This window comes from Camelina sativa, chromosome 9, assembly GCF_030686135.1.
Source record: "Camelina sativa cultivar CO46 ecotype springtype chromosome 9, ASM3068613v1".
Taxonomy (NCBI): domain Eukaryota; kingdom Viridiplantae; phylum Streptophyta; class Magnoliopsida; order Brassicales; family Brassicaceae; genus Camelina; species Camelina sativa.
In genome coordinates, this window is record NC_141888.1 from 12,694,081 (window position 1) to 12,707,952 (window position 13,872).

The following is a 13,872-nucleotide window of genomic DNA, read 5'->3' on the forward strand; positions in this document are numbered from 1 at the left end:
AGAGTTTAAAAGCCACTTATATCCATTTTGTCCCAAAACAGGCTAAAACCAAGAAAACATTGCTTAGTAGCTGTAAACAGCTATGTTAGTGTTTATGGGGTTAAAATGTGTCTTAATCCAATGTAACTAACTAATTATAAGACTTTGAGATAGATGTGGAGAGTTTATAAGCCACTTATATCCATTTTGTCCCAAAACAGGCTAAAACCAAGAAAACATTGCTTAGAAGCTGTAAATAGCTATATAAGTGTTTATGGGGTTCAAATGTGTCTTAATCCAATGCAACTGACTAGTTATAAGAGTTTGAGATGGATGTGGAGAGTTTAAAAGCCACTTATACCTATTTTGTCCCAAAACAGGCTAAAACCAAGAAAACATTGCTTAGAAGCACTAAACAGCTATGTTAGTGTTTCTGGGGTTAAAATGTGTCTTAATCCAATGCAACTAACTAATTATAAGACTTTGAGATAGATGTGGAGAGTTTAAAAGCCACTTATACCCATTTTGTCCCAAAAAAGGCTAACAGCAAGAAAACATTGCTTAGAAGCTGTAAACAGCTATGTTAGTGTTTCTGGGGTTAAAATGTGTCTTAATCCAATGCAACTAACTAATTATAAGAGTTTGAGATAGATGTGGAGAGTTTAAAAGCCACTTATACCCATTTTGTCCCAAAACAAACTAACAGCAAGAAAAAATTGCTTAGTAGCTGTAAACAGCTATGTTTGTGTTTATGAGGTTAAAATGTGTCTTAATCCAATGCAACTAACTAAGTATAAGAGTTTGAGATAGATGTGGAGAGTTTAAAAGCCACTTATACCCATTTTGTCCCAAAACAGGCTAACACCAAGAAAACATTGCTTAGAAGCTATAAACAGTTATGTTAGTGTTTATGGGGTTAAAATGTGTCTTAATCCAATGCAACTAACTAATTATAAGAGTTTGAGATGAATGTGGAGAATTTTAAAAGCCACTTACACCCATTTTATCCCAAAACAGGCTAACACCAAGAAAACATTGCTTAGAAGCTGTAAACAGCTATGTTAGTTTTTATGGGGTTAAAATGTGTCTTAATCCAATGCAACTAACTAATTATAAGAGTTTGAGATAGATGTGGAGAGTTTAAAAGCCACTTATACTCATTTTGTCCCAAAACAGGCTAAAACCAAGAAAACATTGCTTAGAAGCTGTAAAAAGCTATGTTAGTGTTTATGGGGTTAAAATGTGTCTTACTCCAATGCAACTAACTAATTATAAGAGTTTGAGATAGATGTGGAGAGTTGAAAAGCCACTTATACCCATTTTGTCCCAAAACAGGCTAAAACCAAGAAAACATTGCTTAGAAGCTGTAAACAGCTATGTTAGTGTTTCTGGGGTTAAAATGTGTCTTAATCCAATGCAACTAACTAATTATAAGAGTTTGAGATAGATGTGGAGAGTTTAAAAGCCACTTATACCCATTTTGTCCCAAAACAGGCTAAAACCAAGAAAACATTGCTTAGAAGCTGTAAACAGCTATGTTAGTATTTACGGGGTTAAAATGTGTCTTAATCCAATGCAACTAACTAATTATAAGAGTTTGAGATAGATGTGGAGAGTTTAAAAGCCACTTATACCAATTTTGTCCCAAAACAGGCTAAAACCAAGAAAACATTGCTTAGAAGCTGTAAACAGCTATGTTAGTGTTTCTGGGGTTAAAATGTGTCTTAATCCAATGCAACTAACTAGTTATAAGAGTTTGAGATAGATGTGGAGAGTTTAAAAGCCACTTATACCCATTTTGTCCCAAAACAGGCTAACAGCAAGAAAACATTGCTTAGTAGCTGTAAACAGCTATGTTTGTGTTTATGGGGTTAAAATGTTTCTTAATCCAATGAAACTAACTAAGTATAAGAGTTTGAGATAGATGTGGAGAGTTTAAAAGCCACTTATACCCATTTTGTCCCAAAACAGGCTAAAACCAAGAAAACATTGCTTAGAATCTATAAACAGTTATGTTAGTGTTTATGGGGTTAAAATGTGTCTTAATCCAATGCAACTAACTAATTATAAGAGTTTGAGATAGATGTGGAGAGTTGAAAAGCCACTTATACCCATTTTGTCCCAAAACCGGCTAAAACCAAGAAAACATTGCTTAGAAGCTGTAAACAGCTATGTTAGTATTTACGGGGTTAAAATGTGTCTTAATCCAATGCAACTAACTAATTATAAGAGTTTGAGATAGATGTGGAGAGTTGAAAAGCCACTTATACCCATTTTGTCCCAAAACAGGCTAAAACCAAGAAAACATTGCTTAGAAGCTGTAAACTGCTATGTTAGTGTTTCTGGGGTTAAAATGTGTCTTAATCCAATGCAACTAACTAATTATAAGAGTTTGAGATAGATGTGGAGAGTTTAAAAGCCACTTATACCCATTTTGTCCCAAAACAGGCTAAAACCAAGAAAACATTGCTTAGAAGCTGTAAACTGCTATGTTAGTATTTACGGGGTTAAAATGTGTCTTAATCCAATGCAACTAACTAATTATAAGAGTTTGAGATAGATGTGGAGAGTTTAAAAGCCACTTATACCCATTTTGTCCCAGAAAAGGCTAACAGCAAGAAAACATTGCTTAGAAGCTGTAAACAGCTATGTTAGTGTTTCTGGGGTTAAAATGTGTCTTAATCCAATGCAACTAACTAATTATAAGAGTTTGAGATAGATGTGGAGAGTTTAAAAGCCACTTATACCCATTTTGTCCCAAAACAAACTAACAGCAAGAAAAAATTGCTTAGTAGCTGTAAACAGCTATGTTTGTGTTTATGGGGTTAAAATGTGTCTTAATCTAATGCAACTAACTAAGTATAAGATTTTGAGATAGATGTGGAGAGTTTGAAAGCCACTTATACCCATTTTGTCCCAAAACAGGCTAAAACCAAGAAAACATTGCTTAGAATCTATAAACAGTTATGTTAGTGTTTATGGGGTTAAAATGTGTCTTAATCCAATGCAACTAACTAATTATAAGAGTTTGAGATAGATGTGGAGAGTTGAAAAGCCACTTATACCCATTTTGTCCCAAAACCGGCTAAAACCAAGAAAACATTGCTTAGAAGCTGTAAACAGCTATGTTAGTATTTACGGGGTTAAAATGTGTCTTAATCCAATGCAACTAACTAATTATAAGAGTTTGAGATAGATGTGGAGAGTTTAAAAGCCACTTATACCAATTTTGTCCCAAAACAGGCTAAAACCAAGAAAACATTGCTTAGAAGCTGTAAACAGCTATGTTAGTGTTTATGGGGTTAAAATGTGTCTTAATCCAATGCAACTAACTAATTATAAGACTTTGAGATAGATGTAGAGAGTTTATAAGCCACCTATATCCATTTTGTCCCAAAACAGGCTAAAACCTATTAGAATATAAGGAAGAGAAGAGAGGAGAGGCCGGTAAGGCCGAGCCAAAGAAGAAGAAGAGAAGTGGCCGGTAAGGCCGTGTGCACCAAGAGGAGTGGCCGTAAGGCCATGAGTGGTGTGTGAGCGGCCAGTTAGGCCGTGAACACAATAAGAGAAGCCATGTGGGCTGTGTGAGCAAGGAAAGAGGTTAATAAGGCCAGGCCTTATAAGAAGAAGAAGCCCAAGAGAAAGTCTCACAAGAGAGGGTAGACAAACACTTGGTGAATGAATCCCCCTTTACCCACAACAAACTAACTCATTCTCAAGGGGGAGGAGAGAACATCAACTTGTGATGAACTCCCCATAGAACAGCTAGATAGAACCCAAATACTAGTGAGTAAGCGGATCCTATCAAGGAGAAGCACTAGTTTGAGACTATCCCCTTCTAGTATCACAACACTTATAGTTTGTGTACTTAGGAGAAGGAGGATTAGAATCAGTAATCTAGGCTTAGTAAAGAGAGTAAATAAAGAAGAGTTTAGGTGGATTTAGAAAGAGAATAGGCTGCCTTAAGGGCAGCCTCTAACCGAAATCCCTAAGCTCTCTACATTGCAAATAAGAACATAAACACTTGTGTAGAGAGGAGAAGATGGGAAACGGTTTCTCTTTTGTTATTGAATAGAATGTGATATCTTACATTGAAGTGAATTACAACTTAATATAGGGAATACAATGCTTATGACCGTTAGAGAGAGGGAGGTGAAGGTGATAGTGACATCCTTCCCTTCTTTGCACACGTGATTCTTCTCTTCTTCCCTTCCTTTTGACCGTTGGAGCCTTCTTCCTTGAAAGCGACTTCCTTCCTTCTTCCTTTGGCATCTTCTTCCCTTTGGCAGCTTCTTGATCACATGGTGGGCCGAGTCTTCCTTCTTCTCATCACTCATACTCGGCCTTATTCCTTCCTTCTTTCCTTTGTGAGACTTTCTCTTGGGCTTCTTCTTCTTATAAGGCCTTTGCTCTTCTCATTGCACTTATGGCCTTATTAACCTCTTTCCTTGCTCACACAGCCCACATGGCTTCTCTTATTGTGTTCACGGCCTAACTGGCCGCTCACACACCACTCATGGCCTTACGGCCACTCCTCTTGGTGCACACGGCCTTACCGGCCACTTCTCTTCTTCTTCTATGGCTCGGCCTTACCGGCCTCTCCTCTCTTCTCTTCCTTATATTCTAATACTCCCCCGCACGCTTGATCGGCGGTACACCATGAGGACCAAAGATCAAGGGTGGACTAGTGTCATCTACCTCATTAAAAACCTCAACAAAGAAAACCTCTTGGGATAAAACTTTGTTAAGGGAAAAAGAGTATAGACTTCACTATCCATGATGTCCCTTGACCTTGGTTTGGAAAGAACTTGCTTCCTTCTCTTCATAATTTGAACTGCTCCTACTCCTTAGCCCACCTTGCCTTTAGCACATTCCTTATGATCTCCATCCTTGTTCCTTTAGAATTCCTTTGAGGCTCTCATAGTCTCCTTTACCCTTAAACAAGTGATAAAGAAGAAAAGAATAAGTGTTTGCTATGAGGAATATCAAAGAAAATTTCTAAAAGTGTGACAATTTAAGAGAACATATTAAAGAGTAAAGACTAGTAATGAAGCTAAGGTAATGAATTTAAGAAATTTAAATAGAGTAGAGTTTAGAGCACAGCCTTTATGGTGTTTTGATGGATAGGAAGGAGAGAGTTGATCACTGATGTGGTTTGGAATTCCTCCTTGAGACCGCTTCTCTAACCATGGTTTTTAAACCCGGCCAGTTTTATCGTCAGACTGACATATGCCCACTGAATCGGACATAACTTTTGAACGGCTGCTCGGATTGGTATGATTCCACTTCCACTGGCAAGATGACTCCATGGTCTCGAACTTTGTTGAAGAACGCGGAAGCTGAATTGCAGTGGAAGGGTTTCGTCCGAGTCGATCTTTGAGACGCTTCGGCTGAGCTTTAAGTAAAAACTTTTGCTTGTGGCCGAGCAGAATCTGTGAGGTACGGTCTGAAGTCACTTGATAGTTGATCTCCCCCGTAACCTTTACTTGATGATGGGCTGAAACCTCATCACCTCAGTTGAAACCTTGTGCATCACCGTTCTTGTGCACATCCGATCAACAGTTGAAACCTTGTGCATCACCTTTCTTAAAGACCATTGTGCACATCCGATCAACAACTTGGCACTAACACACATGCTCTTGGACTGATTCATCACATTCCACCAGCTTAACAAAGACTTGGTGGCCCTTGGTTCTAACTCCAGGCATTGTGCTGCGCTCTCCTCATGGCTATCTTGTAGCCTTCAACCTCGCCACTTCTTCTAGAGATAGCCAGCGAGCTCCACATATCTTCAAGGTTGAAACTGAAACCAAAACTCAATGGGACAGTTTCTAAACAAGAGATTGTGAGAGATTAGAGTATAGAGTATAGACTGAAAATAAATAGAGAATTTAGAGAATTAATAAGAGTATAAATAGAGAATTAGTAACCAAGTATAAGTAACCAAGAGAATAAAGTATAAGAGAGTATAAGAGAGAATATGGGCGATAGTATAAGGTGAATGGAGAGTAGAATAGAGCTCAAGAGTTCCTATGGACAGAGTTAGACTCTGTTTTCTTGAGTTTGCAGAAGCTTTGACAGCCAAGAACAACCAAGAAGACAATCTCTTTTGGTGCTTTAATGGCTGAAACACATGGACCTTATGGAAAATTAGTTTCTCCAAAGGTTTAGGCATATCTCATGGTAGCATCACTTAAACAAAGTGTTCTCCAAGATTAAAAGCCTTCAAGAACCACGAATTAGCATATAGAAGATGCTTTCCATGGTCAAAAATCAAAATAAAAGAAGAACCACCTTTGGAACAACCTTTTGTCCATTGGTTAAAAGAATGCATCTTGGACCACCTTGAATCTATTTGACCAAGCGGGCCATACATGCTAAAATAAAGTCTCTCTCTTCCTCAAGCTCGAATTTGGACACACCATATGGCCAGAAACAAAGCTTTCTCAACATTGAGATGAAGAAGAAGCGATTTAGCAACTAAACCTTTAAAGGAAAATTAACTAAAGCAAAATTAAACCTTTAAAGGAAAATTAACTAAATCCTAAGAGAATCCTAAGAAAATCCTAAGAATTTCGTGGCTCATACAAGCACACAAGAACCGTGAATCCTCACCATGAACAAAACAAGTTGCTCAATGGTTCATCACTTCCCCACCATCCCAAATTAAACAAAGCTATTACCAAATCGGTAAAGCTTAAGGATGGGGCTTTTAAACTCGATTTCTCTTCACTCACTTGGTCTACAAATTCTAACAAGACAAGAGACCAAGCTTACTCAACATTGAGCTGTTTAGAGAATCGATTTAACGACAAAAGCCAAAATTAAAGCTTTAAAGAACTAAGCTAAGCGAATTAACACTTAAGCGAAATTTAAAAACTTTAACTTAGCGAATCCAAAGATGAATTGAATTGAGAACGAGTTTGAATCACCAAGAGCAGAACCTGCTCTGATACCATGTTAGGATTTATGAGACAAAGCTCACAAGAGAGGGTAGACAAACACTTGGTGAATGAATCCCCCTTTACCCACAACAAACTAACTCATTCTCAAGGGGGAGGAGAGAACATCAACTTGTGATGAACTCCCCATAGAACAGCTAGATAGAACCCAAATACTAGTGAGTAAGCGGATCCTATCAAGGAGAAGCACTAGTTTGAGACTATCCCCTTCTAGTATCACAACACTTATAGTTTGTGTACTTAGGAGAAGGAGGATTAGAATCAGTAATCTAGGCTTAGTAAAGAGAGTAAATAAAGAAGAGTTTAGGTGGATTTAGAAAGAGAATAGGCTGCCTTAAGGGCAGCCTCTAACCGAAATCCCTAAGCTCTCTACATTGCAAATAAGAACATAAACACTTGTGTAGAGAGGAGAAGATGGGAAACGGTTTCTCTTTTGTTATTGAATAGAATGTGATATCTTACATTGAAGTGAATTACAACTTAATATAGGGAATACAATGCTTATGACCGTTAGAGAGAGGGAGGTGAAGGTGATAGTGACATCCTTCCCTTCTTTGCACACGTGATTCTTCTCTTCTTCCCTTCCTTTTGACCGTTGGAGCCTTCTTCCTTGAAAGCGACTTCCTTCCTTCTTCCTTTGGCATCTTCTTCCCTTTGGCAGCTTCTTGATCACATGGTGGGCCGAGTCTTCCTTCTTCTCATCACTCATACTCGGCCTTATTCCTTCCTTCTTTCCTTTGTGAGACTTTCTCTTGGGCTTCTTCTTCTTATAAGGCCTTTGCTCTTCTCATTGCACTTATGGCCTTATTAACCTCTTTCCTTGCTCACACAGCCCACATGGCTTCTCTTATTGTGTTCACGGCCTAACTGGCCGCTCACACACCACTCATGGCCTTACGGCCACTCCTCTTGGTGCACACGGCCTTACCGGCCACTTCTCTTCTTCTTCTATGGCTCGGCCTTACCGGCCTCTCCTCTCTTCTCTTCCTTATATTCTAATAAAACCTAGAAAACATTGCTTAGAAGCTGTAAATAGCTATGTTAGTGTTTCTGGGGTTCAAATGTGTCTTAATCCAATGCAACTGACTAGTTATAAGTGTTTGAGATGGATATGGAGAGTTTAAAAGCCACTTATATCCATTTTGTCCCAAAACTGGCTAAAACCTAGAAAACATTGCTTAGCAGCTGTAAACAGCTATGTTAGTGTTTATGGGGTTAAAATGTGTCTTAATCCAATGCAACTAACTAATTATAAGAGTTTGAGATAGATGTGGAGAGTTTAAAAGCCACTTATACCCATTTTGTCCCAAAACAGGCTAAAACCAAGAAAACATTGCTTAGAAGCTGTAAATAGCTATGTTAGTGTTTATGGGATTAAAATGTGTCTTAATCCAATGCAACTAACTAATTATAAGAGTTTGAGATGGATGTGGAGAGTTTAAAAGCCACTTATATCCATTTTGTCCCAAAACAGGCTAAAACCAAGAAAACATTGCTTAGTAGTTGTAAACAGCTATGTTAGTGTTTATGGGGTTAAAATGTGTCTTAATCCAATGTAACTAACTAATTATAAGACTTTGAGATAGATGTGGAGAGTTTATAAGCCACTTATATCCATTTTGTCCCAAAACAGGCTAAAACCAAGAAAACATTGCTTAGAAGCTGTAAATAGCTATATAAGTGTTTATGGGGTTCAAATGTGTCTTAATCCAATGCAACTGACTAGTTATAAGAGTTTGAGATGGATGTGGAGAGTTTAAAAGCCACTTATACCTATTTTGTCCCAAAACAGGCTAAAACCAAGAAAACATTGCTTAGAAGCACTAAACAGCTATGTTAGTGTTTCTGGGGTTAAAATGTGTCTTAATCCAATGCAACTAACTAATTATAAGACTTTGAGATAGATGTGGAGAGTTTAAAAGCCACTTATACCCATTTTGTCCCAAAAAAGGCTAACAGCAAGAAAACATTGCTTAGAAGCTGTAAACAGCTATGTTAGTGTTTCTGGGGTTAAAATGTGTCTTAATCCAATGCAACTAACTAATTATAAGAGTTTGAGATAGATGTGGAGAGTTTAAAAGCCACTTATACCCATTTTGTCCCAAAACAAACTAACAGCAAGAAAAAATTGCTTAGTAGCTGTAAACAGCTATGTTTGTGTTTATGGGGTTAAAATGTGTCTTAATCCAATGCAACTAACTAAGTATAAGAGTTTGAGATAGATGTGGAGAGTTTAAAAGCCACTTATACCCATTTTGTCCCAAAACAGGCTAAAACCAAGAAAACATTGCTTAGAAGCTATAAACAGTTATGTTAGTGTTTATGGGGTTAAAATGTGTCTTAATCCAATGCAACTAACTAATTATAAGAGTTTGAGATGAATGTGGAGAGTTTTAAAAGCCACTTACACCCATTTTATCCCAAAACAGGCTAACACCAAGAAAACATTGCTTAGAAGCTGTAAACAGCTATGTTAGTTTTTATGGGGTTAAAATGTGTCTTAATCCAATGCAACTAACTAATTATAAGAGTTTGAGATAGATGTGGAGAGTTTAAAAGCCACTTATACTCATTTTGTCCCAAAACAGGCTAAAACCAAGAAAACATTGCTTAGAAGCTGTAAAAAGCTATGTTAGTGTTTATGGGGTTAAAATGTGTCTTACTCCAATGCAACTAACTAATTATAAGAGTTTGAGATAGATGTGGAGAGTTGAAAAGCCACTTATACCCATTTTGTCCCAAAACAGGCTAAAACCAAGAAAACATTGCTTAGAAGCTGTAAACAGCTATGTTAGTGTTTCTGGGGTTAAAATGTGTCTTAATCCAATGCAACTAACTAATTATAAGAGTTTGAGATAGATGTGGAGAGTTTAAAAGCCACTTATACCCATTTTGTCCCAAAACAGGCTAAAACCAAGAAAACATTGCTTAGAAGCTGTAAACAGCTATGTTAGTATTTACGGGGTTAAAATGTGTCTTAATCCAATGCAACTAACTAATTATAAGAGTTTGAGATAGATGTGGAGAGTTTAAAAGCCACTTATACCAATTTTGTCCCAAAACAGGCTAAAACCAAGAAAACATTGCTTAGAAGCTGTAAACAGCTATGTTAGTGTTTCTGGGGTTAAAATGTGTCTTAATCCAATGCAACTTACTAGTTATAAGAGTTTGAGATAGATGTGGAGAGTTTAAAAGCCACTTATACCCATTTTGTCCCAAAACAGGCTAAAACCAAGAAAACATTGCTTAGAAGCTGTAAATAGCTATGTTAGTGTTTATGGGATTAAAATGTGTCTTAATCCAATGCAACTAACTAATTATAAGAGTTTGAGATGGATGTGGAGAGTTTAAAAGCCACTTATATCCATTTTGTCCCAAAACAGGCTAAAACCAAGAAAACATTGCTTAGTAGCTGTAAACAGCTATGTTAGTGTTTATGGGGTTAAAATGTGTCTTAATCCAATGTAACTAACTAATTATAAGACTTTGAGATAGATGTGGAGAGTTTATAAGCCACTTATATCCATTTTGTCCCAAAACAGGCTAAAACCAAGAAAACATTGCTTAGAAGCTGTAAATAGCTATATAAGTGTTTATGGGGTTCAAATGTGTCTTAATCCAATGCAACTGACTAGTTATAAGAGTTTGAGATGGATGTGGAGAGTTTAAAAGCCACTTATACCTATTTTGTCCCAAAACAGGCTAAAACCAAGAAAACATTGCTTAGAAGCACTAAACAGCTATGTTAGTGTTTCTGGGGTTAAAATGTGTCTTAATCCAATGCAACTAACTAATTATAAGACTTTGAGATAGATGTGGAGAGTTTAAAAGCCACTTATACCCATTTTGTCCCAAAAAAGGCTAACAGCAAGAAAACATTGCTTAGAAGCTGTAAACAGCTATGTTAGTGTTTCTGGGGTTAAAATGTGTCTTAATCCAATGCAACTAACTAATTATAAGAGTTTGAGATAGATGTGGAGAGTTTAAAAGCCACTTATACCCATTTTGTCCCAAAACAAACTAACAGCAAGAAAAAATTGCTTAGTAGCTGTAAACAGCTATGTTTGTGTTTATGGGGTTAAAATGTGTCTTAATCCAATGCAACTAACTAAGTATAAGAGTTTGAGATAGATGTGGAGAGTTTAAAAGCCACTTATACCCATTTTGTCCCAAAACAGGCTAAAACCAAGAAAACATTGCTTAGAAGCTATAAACAGTTATGTTAGTGTTTATGGGGTTAAAATGTGTCTTAATCCAATGCAACTAACTAATTATAAGAGTTTGAGATGAATGTGGAGAGTTTTAAAAGCCACTTACACCCATTTTATCCCAAAACAGGCTAACACCAAGAAAACATTGCTTAGAAGCTGTAAACAGCTATGTTAGTTTTTATGGGGTTAAAATGTGTCTTAATCCAATGCAACTAACTAATTATAAGAGTTTGAGATAGATGTGGAGAGTTTAAAAGCCACTTATACTCATTTTGTCCCAAAACAGGCTAAAACCAAGAAAACATTGCTTAGAAGCTGTAAAAAGCTATGTTAGTGTTTATGGGGTTAAAATGTGTCTTACTCCAATGCAACTAACTAATTATAAGAGTTTGAGATAGATGTGGAGAGTTGAAAAGCCACTTATACCCATTTTGTCCCAAAACAGGCTAAAACCAAGAAAACATTGCTTAGAAGCTGTAAACAGCTATGTTAGTGTTTCTGGGGTTAAAATGTGTCTTAATCCAATGCAACTAACTAATTATAAGAGTTTGAGATAGATGTGGAGAGTTTAAAAGCCACTTATACCCATTTTGTCCCAAAACAGGCTAAAACCAAGAAAACATTGCTTAGAAGCTGTAAACAGCTATGTTAGTATTTACGGGGTTAAAATGTGTCTTAATCCAATGCAACTAACTAATTATAAGAGTTTGAGATAGATGTGGAGAGTTTAAAAGCCACTTATACCAATTTTGTCCCAAAACAGGCTAAAACCAAGAAAACATTGCTTAGAAGCTGTAAACAGCTATGTTAGTGTTTCTGGGGTTAAAATGTGTCTTAATCCAATGCAACTTACTAGTTATAAGAGTTTGAGATAGATGTGGAGAGTTTAAAAGCCACTTATACCCATTTTGTCCCAAAACAGGCTAACAGCAAGAAAACATTGCTTAGTAGCTGTAAACAGCTATGTTTGTGTTTATGGGGTTAAAATGTTTCTTAATCCAATGAAACTAACTAAGTATAAGAGTTTGAGATAGATGTGGAGAGTTTAAAAGCCACTTATACCCATTTTGTCCCAAAACAGGCTAAAACCAAGAAAACATTGCTTAGAAGCTGTAAACAGCTATGTTAGTGTTTATGGGGTTAAAATGTGTCTTAATCCAATGCAACTAACTAATTATAAGACTTTGAGATAGATGTAGAGAGTTTATAAGCCACCTATATCCATTTTGTCCCAAAACAGGCTAAAACCTAGAAAACATTGCTTAGAAGCTGTAAATAGCTATGTTAGTGTTTCTGGGGTTCAAATGTGTCTTAATCCAATGCAACTGACTAGTTATAAGTGTTTGAGATGGATATGGAGAGTTTAAAAGCCACTTATATCCATTTTGTCCCAAAACTGGCTAAAACCTAGAAAACATTGCTTAGCAGCTGTAAACAGCTATGTTAGTGTTTATGGGGTTAAAATGTGTCTTAATCCAATGCAACTAACTAATTATAAGAGTTTGAGATAGATGTGGAGAGTTTAAAAGCCACTTATACCCATTTTGTCCCAAAACAGGCTAAAACCAAGAAAACATTGCTTAGAAGCTGTAAATAGCTATGTTAGTGTTTATGGGATTAAAATGTGTCTTAATCCAATGCAACTAACTAATTATAAGAGTTTGAGATGGATGTGGAGAGTTTAAAAGCCACTTATATCCATTTTGTCCCAAAACAGGCTAAAACCAAGAAAACATTGCTTAGTAGCTGTAAACAGCTATGTTAGTGTTTATGGGGTTAAAATGTGTCTTAATCCAATGTAACTAACTAATTATAAGACTTTGAGATAGATGTGGAGAGTTTATAAGCCACTTATATCCATTTTGTCCCAAAACAGGCTAAAACCAAGAAAACATTGCTTAGAAGCTGTAAATAGCTATATAAGTGTTTATGGGGTTCAAATGTGTCTTAATCCAATGCAACTGACTAGTTATAAGAGTTTGAGATGGATGTGGAGAGTTTAAAAGCCACTTATACCTATTTTGTCCCAAAACAGGCTAAAACCAAGAAAACATTGCTTAGAAGCACTAAACAGCTATGTTAGTGTTTCTGGGGTTAAAATGTGTCTTAATCCAATGCAACTAACTAATTATAAGACTTTGAGATAGATGTGGAGAGTTTAAAAGCCACTTATACCCATTTTGTCCCAAAAAAGGCTAACAGCAAGAAAACATTGCTTAGAAGCTGTAAACAGCTATGTTAGTGTTTCTGGGGTTAAAATGTGTCTTAATCCAATGCAACTAACTAATTATAAGAGTTTGAGATAGATGTGGAGAGTTTAAAAGCCACTTATACCCATTTTGTCCCAAAACAAACTAACAGCAAGAAAAAATTGCTTAGTAGCTGTAAACAGCTATGTTTGTGTTTATGGGGTTAAAATGTGTCTTAATCCAATGCAACTAACTAAGTATAAGAGTTTGAGATAGATGTGGAGAGTTTAAAAGCCACTTATACCCATTTTGTCCCAAAACAGGCTAAAACCAAGAAAACATTGCTTAGAAGCTATAAACAGTTATGTTAGTGTTTATGGGGTTAAAATGTGTCTTAATCCAATGCAACTAACTAATTATAAGAGTTTGAGATGAATGTGGAGAGTTTTAAAAGCCACTTACACCCATTTTATCCCAAAACAGGCTAACACCAAGAAAACATTGCTTAGAAGCTGTAAACAGCTATGTTAG